Genomic DNA, 8,710 nt, shown 5'->3' on the forward strand with positions numbered 1-8,710 from the left:
CCTCCTCCTCGCCTCGTGCGAAGTACGTACGCACGGCAGATCTCCTCGGGACCCCACACCCTCTGGCTCCGATAACCCCCTGAGTCTCCTACTCACTCTTCTTTCGCAGGGTAGGGTCCTGTATGAATTGTTTCCGGGGTCTCTGCCACCGGTATTGAGTCCGGGCCGAAGCACAGTTTGGTGGCCTCTACCCGCTGACCTCCGCGTGGCAAGAATGACACACGAATTCGTTCATTCGGAGTTTTGAACAAAGGCTCAATTGCTTGTTAGCTACTGAAAAACTGTCGTCTGGATAGCTGTTACATAACTGTCTATTCTTATTGAATGGGATAGCTACCTCATTTCATTTGTAATTCACACAAAGAAGCGTTGATTATTCACCAGTTGTATTTACTGAGATCAATGCAGTGTAAGGATTAATAATAAGGATTTCAATTGATGATAAAGGATTCCCAATTCTAAAACGACATTTTTTCTTTAAGGTGCTCATGCAAAAGCAATATGTGAATACTAGTTGAATTAGGTTCAACTGTTTTACGAAAAAATATATTCATTGTCTTTATTAAATTAAAGAAATTCCTCAACGCCTCCGTATGAGTGAGAAATTTCCGTAAAAACGTCGTTCATGCTCTGTGCTTACCATGAAGAGCCTCATGTGAATGGTTTCCCTTAGACGATCATGCTATGTAGCATGTGGCACCAGCATCATCTACGGACGCACCTAATGAAGCGCATATTGGGAAACTTAGAGATTAGAGTAATTTTTATCAAATACAATATTAATACAATACGTGTAATATAATATTTAAGAATATCTACTAGTAGTACGGTTAGCGAAATTTTTTTGCATGGAGGAGAAGCCGCTACTTAATGCTTTCTGATGGCCTGCATGACTAGCGACAAAGGGTTGATGCTTTTTGTTCACGCATGTTTTGTAGTATGGCATGGACACCTCTGTTTGGAAGATGTTAATTATACTGCATGAATGTGCTCTAAAAATGCGTCAAATGCTGCTTGGTAAAAACGCATTGCTACACTAAGTAGGCTTCGTTTTGTTTTGCTGGGAAACGTGAGCCTGGGTGATGCATGTGGCAATGGACAGACTCAGAATGCAAAATTTAAAAGAAAAATCCAAGGAAAATTTTTGAACCTCTTCGTTCCAGACCAAAGATGTTGAGGAGAAAAATGGAGGAGAGAGAGCGGAGAGTTCCGGCGAGGCGAGCCGGGGAGCGGCGGACAGCGGCGGGGGAGCAGGCGACCGAGGTGCCGGGACTGCGTAGCCAGGGATGCCGACGACGCCTGCTGGTGTTCGGAGGCCTCGCGGGGACCCCTTCCCCCGAGCAAAGACCCTTGTGCTGCAGCCTGGCCGCGCCCACAGCACCGCGGCGCGGCATTCACCATCAGTCGGAGGGCAGTTTAAAAAATTGTGGGAATTGTAACCGGTGGGATAGACGCTAAACCAGGCGTAATTAACTTGAAAAATTGCATGTTTGAGGCAATTTTGAGAACATTGTACAGAAAATAGGGGTGAATTTCTTAGTACAGACAGTTGATTCATACAGTGAAACCGGCCGATAACAAAAAAATTACGTATGGACATATGCATATATTATATATATACACATATATTTTTTTTGTGCTGTACGTCTCGATATATTCATAAAGTGTCGTGTTATCTCTGTAAGTGACTGCGTTTTAAACTGCGCGCTGTGCCAAAGACATCCACGAATTTTGGATTGAAATATTAATACTTGTGGATACTGGGGGAAGGGTCGAGGTCTATATGAATGGAAAAAAAATTCAGAGAAATTTAAGTGCGAATATAGGTAGATTTTTAAAGAAACATTCTCGAGTCAGTCCATGATCATCAAGTTAGAGCATAATAAACTCGGGTCTTATAAATGCCATAAGTGTATAGAAATATTTTGTTTTGTGTGGCCTCTTGAATTTTTATGTTGTAGTCTTGAGTCGAGTACAGAGTGAAACATGTATTGAACGTTGTCAAGTTCAATTCAGAGCAACGTTTGTGGTTTGGCTGATTTTGCTTGTCTTGTATCCTCGCGTAATCAAAATTTTTAACAAAATCTTCTCATAGAGACAATTACACGAGCTGTTGGCGAGCCCTGATCTCTTTGAAAGAATGGGATGAATTTCATAAAGTAACATGTTTGTAGCAAGGCCGAAGATAAGTGCAAATTTAGCTCCTTTTCTGTAGCTTTTGAAGCAACAACCGAGGAGCTGAAATTTTTAAAATTAAAAGATTTTTGAAGGTGTGAAGCATAAAGATATGTTGATAAAAAAGCTGTCGTGTTTTTTAGTCTGTGGAAGATAGAGAGGTGATTTTTTAATCTCTCCTGAATTCCTATTATTAGTCTCATCTTAAGCCTTTTTCCTACTCCTTCATTTATGGCGTGCTCATTATTAAAGGAACGGCAAATTTAGTAGGAGAAAAATTAACTATATTGAGTATATACGTAAAGTAAAGTATGTATATCATTAAGAAAAAAATTGAAAACTTGTCTGGTCCTAGATGTGTGTTCCGTGTGCTTTTATCGCAAGCAGTTTTTTCAGAGCGAGAGGAAGAGAGGGGGAGATGAATAAGGTAAAATCGTGTTGTTGGGGAAGTGACTTTTGAGGAGATGTAGCTTACAGAATGAGCATAGTGTGGAGATCGTGGGTACCCCTGCAGGAGAAGAAAGAAGCGAGTGATCCCCGCGAGTGTCGTGTGTGAGTGCGTGTTGAATGTGTGCCGAGTGGTGGCAAAAGAGCGAGGGTGCGTGTATGCGTGTCTGAATGCATGTCCAACCCGTGTCACCCCAGTGTGTTCTTCGAAAAAAAATGTATAAGTCGCCCAATATGTCCTCCCCCACGTCACCAATACCCTTTTCCAATGGTGTTTCCTTGTTTTCATTTGGTGTGTCTCGGTGGAAGGGGCGAGTGGAGGTGAAGAGAGTGGTGCAAGTGGGTGATAGGTGAAGAATCTACGCGCATCGGAAGTCCATCGGAAAAATGCTTTACAATCTAAAAGCACGCGACCAAATGGATTACTTCAAGAGAGAAGATTGAATCTGGTGCTTGGTGTCGGATTGTCATCTCCCACCCATATAAGGTACAATAGAGACTGAAACATTCAGCTGGGGAGAGAGAGACTCTGAAATAGACTTTGAAATAAAAGAAAGAGAGAGAGAGAATGATTGGAATAGTGTATCACTAAGAAGGGATGAACTTTATATTTACCGTGGAGGTTCATTTTGAAAAACAAAATGCTTGTTGTACCTCTTGTATCCATTATATAAATAAGGAATGGCAAAGATAAGCTAGAATCCCCACTGAAATCATGTAGAAACAGAAACACTGAGAAAAAAGGTGACATTTTTACTCCTAAGCGCTGTGTATCTTTTATTTTGATTTGCCAACTGAAAATACGTAATTTACGTTTTTATTTGAGATTTTTAAGTCGTTTGTTATATGAATGTTACTCCACGTATACGAGCCCATTCTTTTGTAATTGTAATTTATTTTAATAAAATTACGGTAAAGCTATATTTCTGTGTAAGTTCAGTTTTATACCAAACCTTATCATACAACTATATTTTTTCCTCCATCCTTAGTAATGATTTACAACATTTGCAAGGGAATTTGCCCTTTGGTCGTTTAAGTCCAAGAAAAGGCATTCCGTTTATCTTATTGGTTAATAAGATTGAGATTGATCTGTTTTGATTGCTCTGCACATTAAGTGCTTTCAGCATTCGTGGTGAAAATGAGGGTATAAATTGAAACAGAGGGTATTTCTCCGCTTACATATGAACTATAAAAGAAAGCTATTGGTTTGTAAAATGCAGATATCTTGCATATAGATATAAAAGATGATGCTGCTGAACTCCCTTTGCATTTCTTTCATCGCAATATTCCTATTATCCCAGAATTCTAATTCCCTATTTCATTCGTAAATGGAGAAAAAATATTCGAAGCATACCCGAAAAAATAATTCTTGATTCTTTTAAAGTAAAAGCGCAAAAATTAAATAAACAATTTATTATTCCTGATTACTTATATTCCCAAGAAGGAGATCCTGTTCTATTAGGAAAGAACTCTAATTCTACCAACTACGTGAACTGCAAGAAACTATTGCCATTGGAAAAGAGGTATGTCCTAGAGCAGATGGACGTTTTTTCTTTCTTGTCTTGTGATCTTTAAAAACTGTCATCTTTTGATTGTTTGTCATTATTGCTCTGTAGGAAATGAACTAATTTTCTCTACATGGCTATTTATGAGGAGATTAATTTTGCGTCCTTGACTTGGTATTTTTATCCTAGCATTTTCGGGATTCGGCATTTATTAATCAAGTAGCTTGAGTGAAATTGTTGGTCTCCCATATTTTTAGGTTAAATGCACAATTTAAAATTATACAATCCAGAAGTGAGTTTTTGTAATTGTAGAATGTATTTTCAGGGAAAAGTGGCGTGAAGAAGAGCTAGGTATTGAGATTACGAAGTAATAAATGCAATTCTAATGCCTGAAAGAGAATTTTACTTTCAGTAATCTCATTATATTTTACTATGATTTTGCATGCCTTATTTTTTTTAATATTGCCACAAATCATTGTTTCTGGCCATTTTCTCAGTATCAGTCCTTTGTTCTCCACACTATTACGTAATACATTTTGCCCCATTTATCAAATGATCATTTAATTTAAATAATAGTCTATTTTGCCTGTTGCATGATGATTGGAACATCCATGACTCTTTACTATGATTTTATGGAATCATCCGCTAAGTTGCTTCTTTGGGACAATAGATAGACCTTTTAAAAATAAATACTGAATTCATTTCCTCATATAAATCCTGCAACACTCAGAACACGCTGTCTAGGGTCCTATCACCTTATTTGAAAGCCCGTTGTTGGAATATTGCAATGTCACCATGGAAAATTCTCCGTTTTGATAGATCAAGCAAAGCTTTCCCGCAGGTTTTGTACTCAAATAGAACAATTAAGGCAAGTTTCTATCTTCAGAGCCCTTTATTTATCGAGTATGTGCATCCATTGTAGATATAACAGAACCAAAAGAGCGTAAATAGTTGTTCATAATTTGATTTGTGATTTAAGCCATTGATAAGATCCTCAAAATATTATTCAACTACCTAAATTGTCCTGATTCTGCTCTTGAATACCAAATAATGGGTTAAATATCACTTGAATTTGACCATATTTGGCTATCATATAGGATAGAGAAGGTATTATTGGGTTTCAGACCATAGCTAATAGAATAGATCATAAAAAATTTTATTAAATATTTCATTCATTCATTTGGGGCACTGAATATTTCATTTCACTCTATTTAATTATCAAATTTTGATAATTATGGTGATAAACTTTATTATAAAACTTATTGGTAACAGATTCTTTTTTCGTGTCCATTATAGCTGATAAATATCGGTAATTAGGTCGTAATCAACGCAACTAACACACTTTAATCATTCACTGCTTACACAGATATATCTATACTACCTGTATCGTTTTAGATTGTGTTGCAAACTTTTCTTCATTCGCAAGAAGTCAGTTGTAAGCTCGCTTGGCCTTATGGAGTAGTACGCATTTATAATGGATACCGTCAATCGCAACCAGTCCTTCTCTCTCTCTCTTTTATATGTCGAGATCTTGAATATTTGCATGTATTTCATTTTAATCATTGACAAGTAGAAAGTATTTTCGGGGCATAGTAGCATTCTAGTAATATTTAGAATATTAATTCTTATTGCAAAATAGTTGATTTTTGAACTAATGTCTCAAGAATAATTTTTTTAGAATGTCTTAATTATTAAGTGCATTAAAATTTAGACCTATCAATAGCTCATCTACTTTTGTGTCAGCGTGGTAGTACAGGCGCAGAGATACGCGGTAGAAGATGTAACGATACGCCGTGAGCCATGTAGTTGTTTAGAATGTATTGAACATAGTTTATCTTAATCACGGTTATAAATAATTTAATTCTTTGATCTCTATGCAGTTCTGGAAATTCTATCAAAATTTTGAAATTATATACGCGTCTGCAGTGATGATATTAATTATTTTTCCGTTTATGTTTAGGAACCTAAATATTTGCAATATCATGAAATTTAGATTGCTGAGTAAATGATCTGGGAATACTAATGAAACGTATTCAATTGAACGAAATGAGCTAAAAATAAAACAACTCAGACTTATGCTGATAACATGCAAAAGAGAGGAAGAGTTCCTTAGTTGTTCGCTCTACAACGCCCTATTTCAGTGTTTAGTGGTCCCTCCTTCACAGACGTGACACTATTCCTAGTGCATATGTTGACATAAGTTTTTGCAAAATAACTAGCCATATTCTGGTGCTATTACTGTTGACCATCGTTTAGGACAGTTGACGACATTTTTTTCAACTGAATTTTTTCCCATTTGGAAAAATTATGTGCAATTTGTGCTTGAAAATCCACAGAAATAGGCCAAAATTGATACATCGTCGTTGTCTTTCTCAGTTATTAGGATATTTTTAGCTGAAAACCTCAAAAGTGGAAAGGTAAAAACTAAGTGACATATATCTTCGGTGTCAAGTTTTAAAGATTAAGTTATTTTCAGGGTGACTAAATTTTATTAACGTACCATTTAAAAAATACATTTCGTCACAGATCTGGAACAAGGGTACTTAAACAGCGTTATTTATATTTTGTTTGGAGAAGAGAATAAATCGGCAATATTTGAGAAGTAAAGGTAAGTTATTTTTGAATGAAAAAGACAGTCCGGGAATATTGACGATAAATTAAGTCATTTGTCAGAAATAGATTAATGTCAAAGAACCACTTTACTTCAAAGGTCAATTTAACTTATAATCAGCGACCTAATGTGCTAATTCATTATCTTGTATAGAATATCCATTTAACTTTTAAATCCCTTGAGAAAATATTGGGAATTCGTTAGTAACTACCTAAAGCACGAAGCACCTTCCCCTTGTGGTTATGATTGTAAATTATTCATACAATGAATTGGTAAATGAAAAAACCGTTTACTTCGCAGAATCATAATTTTAATTTGATCATGTTAGAGAAAATTAGCAAATGCTACTTTCTCCAGATTTTCAAAAAAAAAACCATAGAAACCTGTGGAAGAAGTCACTGAAATTTTATTTGTGGTAATAATGCCGACATTCTAAAAGTGTCCTCTCCAAACATTGATTTTTACCAATACCATGGTCAGGTTTAAGCTATAATCTGGTCTATAGTTTCCATGATGGGATAGGATGTTACACTGATAAGTGTTGAAATATTATAGCAAACGCAATGGGATAATTTAGAACCAGATGACCACGCTACGGCATGATGAATATAGGGGCATGCTCGTTATGATGACGGAATTAACTTTATTCGCATTATTTATTTCAACGAAAAGGTAGAATTTAGATAACTAAAATTAGAAACACTGAAATACTCAGCTTCTGGTGATATTTTATAAACGATAATTGACAATAATAACCCATTATCAGCTCTTCAGGTCTCGGATACCTCGAAAGCACCGATTATAATGTATAAAATAACCATTTTATTGAGATTGTTATTTCAGGTGAATAACATGATCATAATTGAAAGTACTGAAAACCAGTATGTTTCACCCACATCAGAAGACATATTGATATAATATACCTGAAATTATAGATAGCAAATTATACATATAAAAGTCATGTTAAATCGTTAGATCATAGAGCATGAAATTGCCATAACATACTTTTTTGCTCCATATAATTTCTGGTCATGATGTGCTTTATTTTCCTCAGCATTTTGCAAATCATGTTAAAACTATATTGATTTATATACATCTTGTGACTTGCAAGTGGTACTTCATTGTTTTTCTTAGTATTCAGAGGTTTAAAAGGCCGAAATCTGAATTGTACGTAATTTTTTCCGGTATTTAAGTAGTTTATCTTTATCTTATCCTGAATAGAATATATTTTTACCCTGAAATATTGATATACCTTAGTTATTTTTCATAAAATGGGGAAGCATGCTGTTATTCGGCTCATTTTTATTCACCTCATTACTACGGAAAGGATTCCCTCGCCAAGTTTCAAGCGCCCCCTCAATCCGTAAGAAGAAGAGTTGAAATTTGTTTGAAATCCCTCGGCTTCAAATTATGGGGCGAGGAGAGGAGTTTCAGGGTGAGGAGAGACGTGGAATTGGCCGTAAACTACTCTCGCTCGGGATCATTAGTTCCCCCGCTCCACCTTCCCCCTCCTCCCCCCAACTCATCCACCATCATCTTTCCCCTTCACCCCGCCCTCTGTGATTCCATAAGAGGAAGTCCTAAGCTCCACCTACTCCTTAGAGCAGATCCTCGGGATGGAAGGGGATAGAAGTGAGCGGAAGGTGGACTAGAAAGCAATGCCTCTTGATCGAATCTCCGCGATTCGTCAAAAACTGCTAAGAGCGAACAGAAAATATCAAATTATGGTCGGTGCCACTGGAGACTCGGAGGCTACGTACTGGGCTAAGACTACTTGAGTAATAGAGAAAGCCATCATGGAAGCTAACTATTTTTCTGTGTTTGACGGAAATTATCAAATAAGAGAGATATTTTGCCGAGCGGATAGGTTATGGAACAGGAAAAAGCTTAAACAAATGCTATGTAGGAATCAGTGGTCAATAATATCCAAACCTCACCTTCTTGTCGTCTTTTCGTAAACGGCTGATGTTTT

General features: G+C 36.6%; 1 protein-coding gene across 3 annotated transcripts in view; it reads left to right on the forward strand.

The window, feature by feature from the left end:
- LOC124169509 (homeotic protein ultrabithorax-like) overlaps positions 1 to 3,545 on the forward strand; it is a 447,372-nt gene extending 443,827 nt beyond the window's left edge. For all 3 annotated transcript variants that reach the window (XM_046548144.1, XM_046548151.1, XM_046548155.1), the window contains one exon: positions 1,164 to 3,545. The gene's annotated coding sequence lies outside the window, so the exon portion shown is untranslated. The remainder of the gene's footprint in view (positions 1 to 1,163) is intronic.
- Positions 3,546 to 8,710: the final 5,165 nt, after the last annotated feature.

The sequence above is a fragment of the Ischnura elegans genome, chromosome 1, assembly GCF_921293095.1.
Source record: "Ischnura elegans chromosome 1, ioIscEleg1.1, whole genome shotgun sequence".
NCBI classification, from domain to species: domain Eukaryota; kingdom Metazoa; phylum Arthropoda; class Insecta; order Odonata; family Coenagrionidae; genus Ischnura; species Ischnura elegans.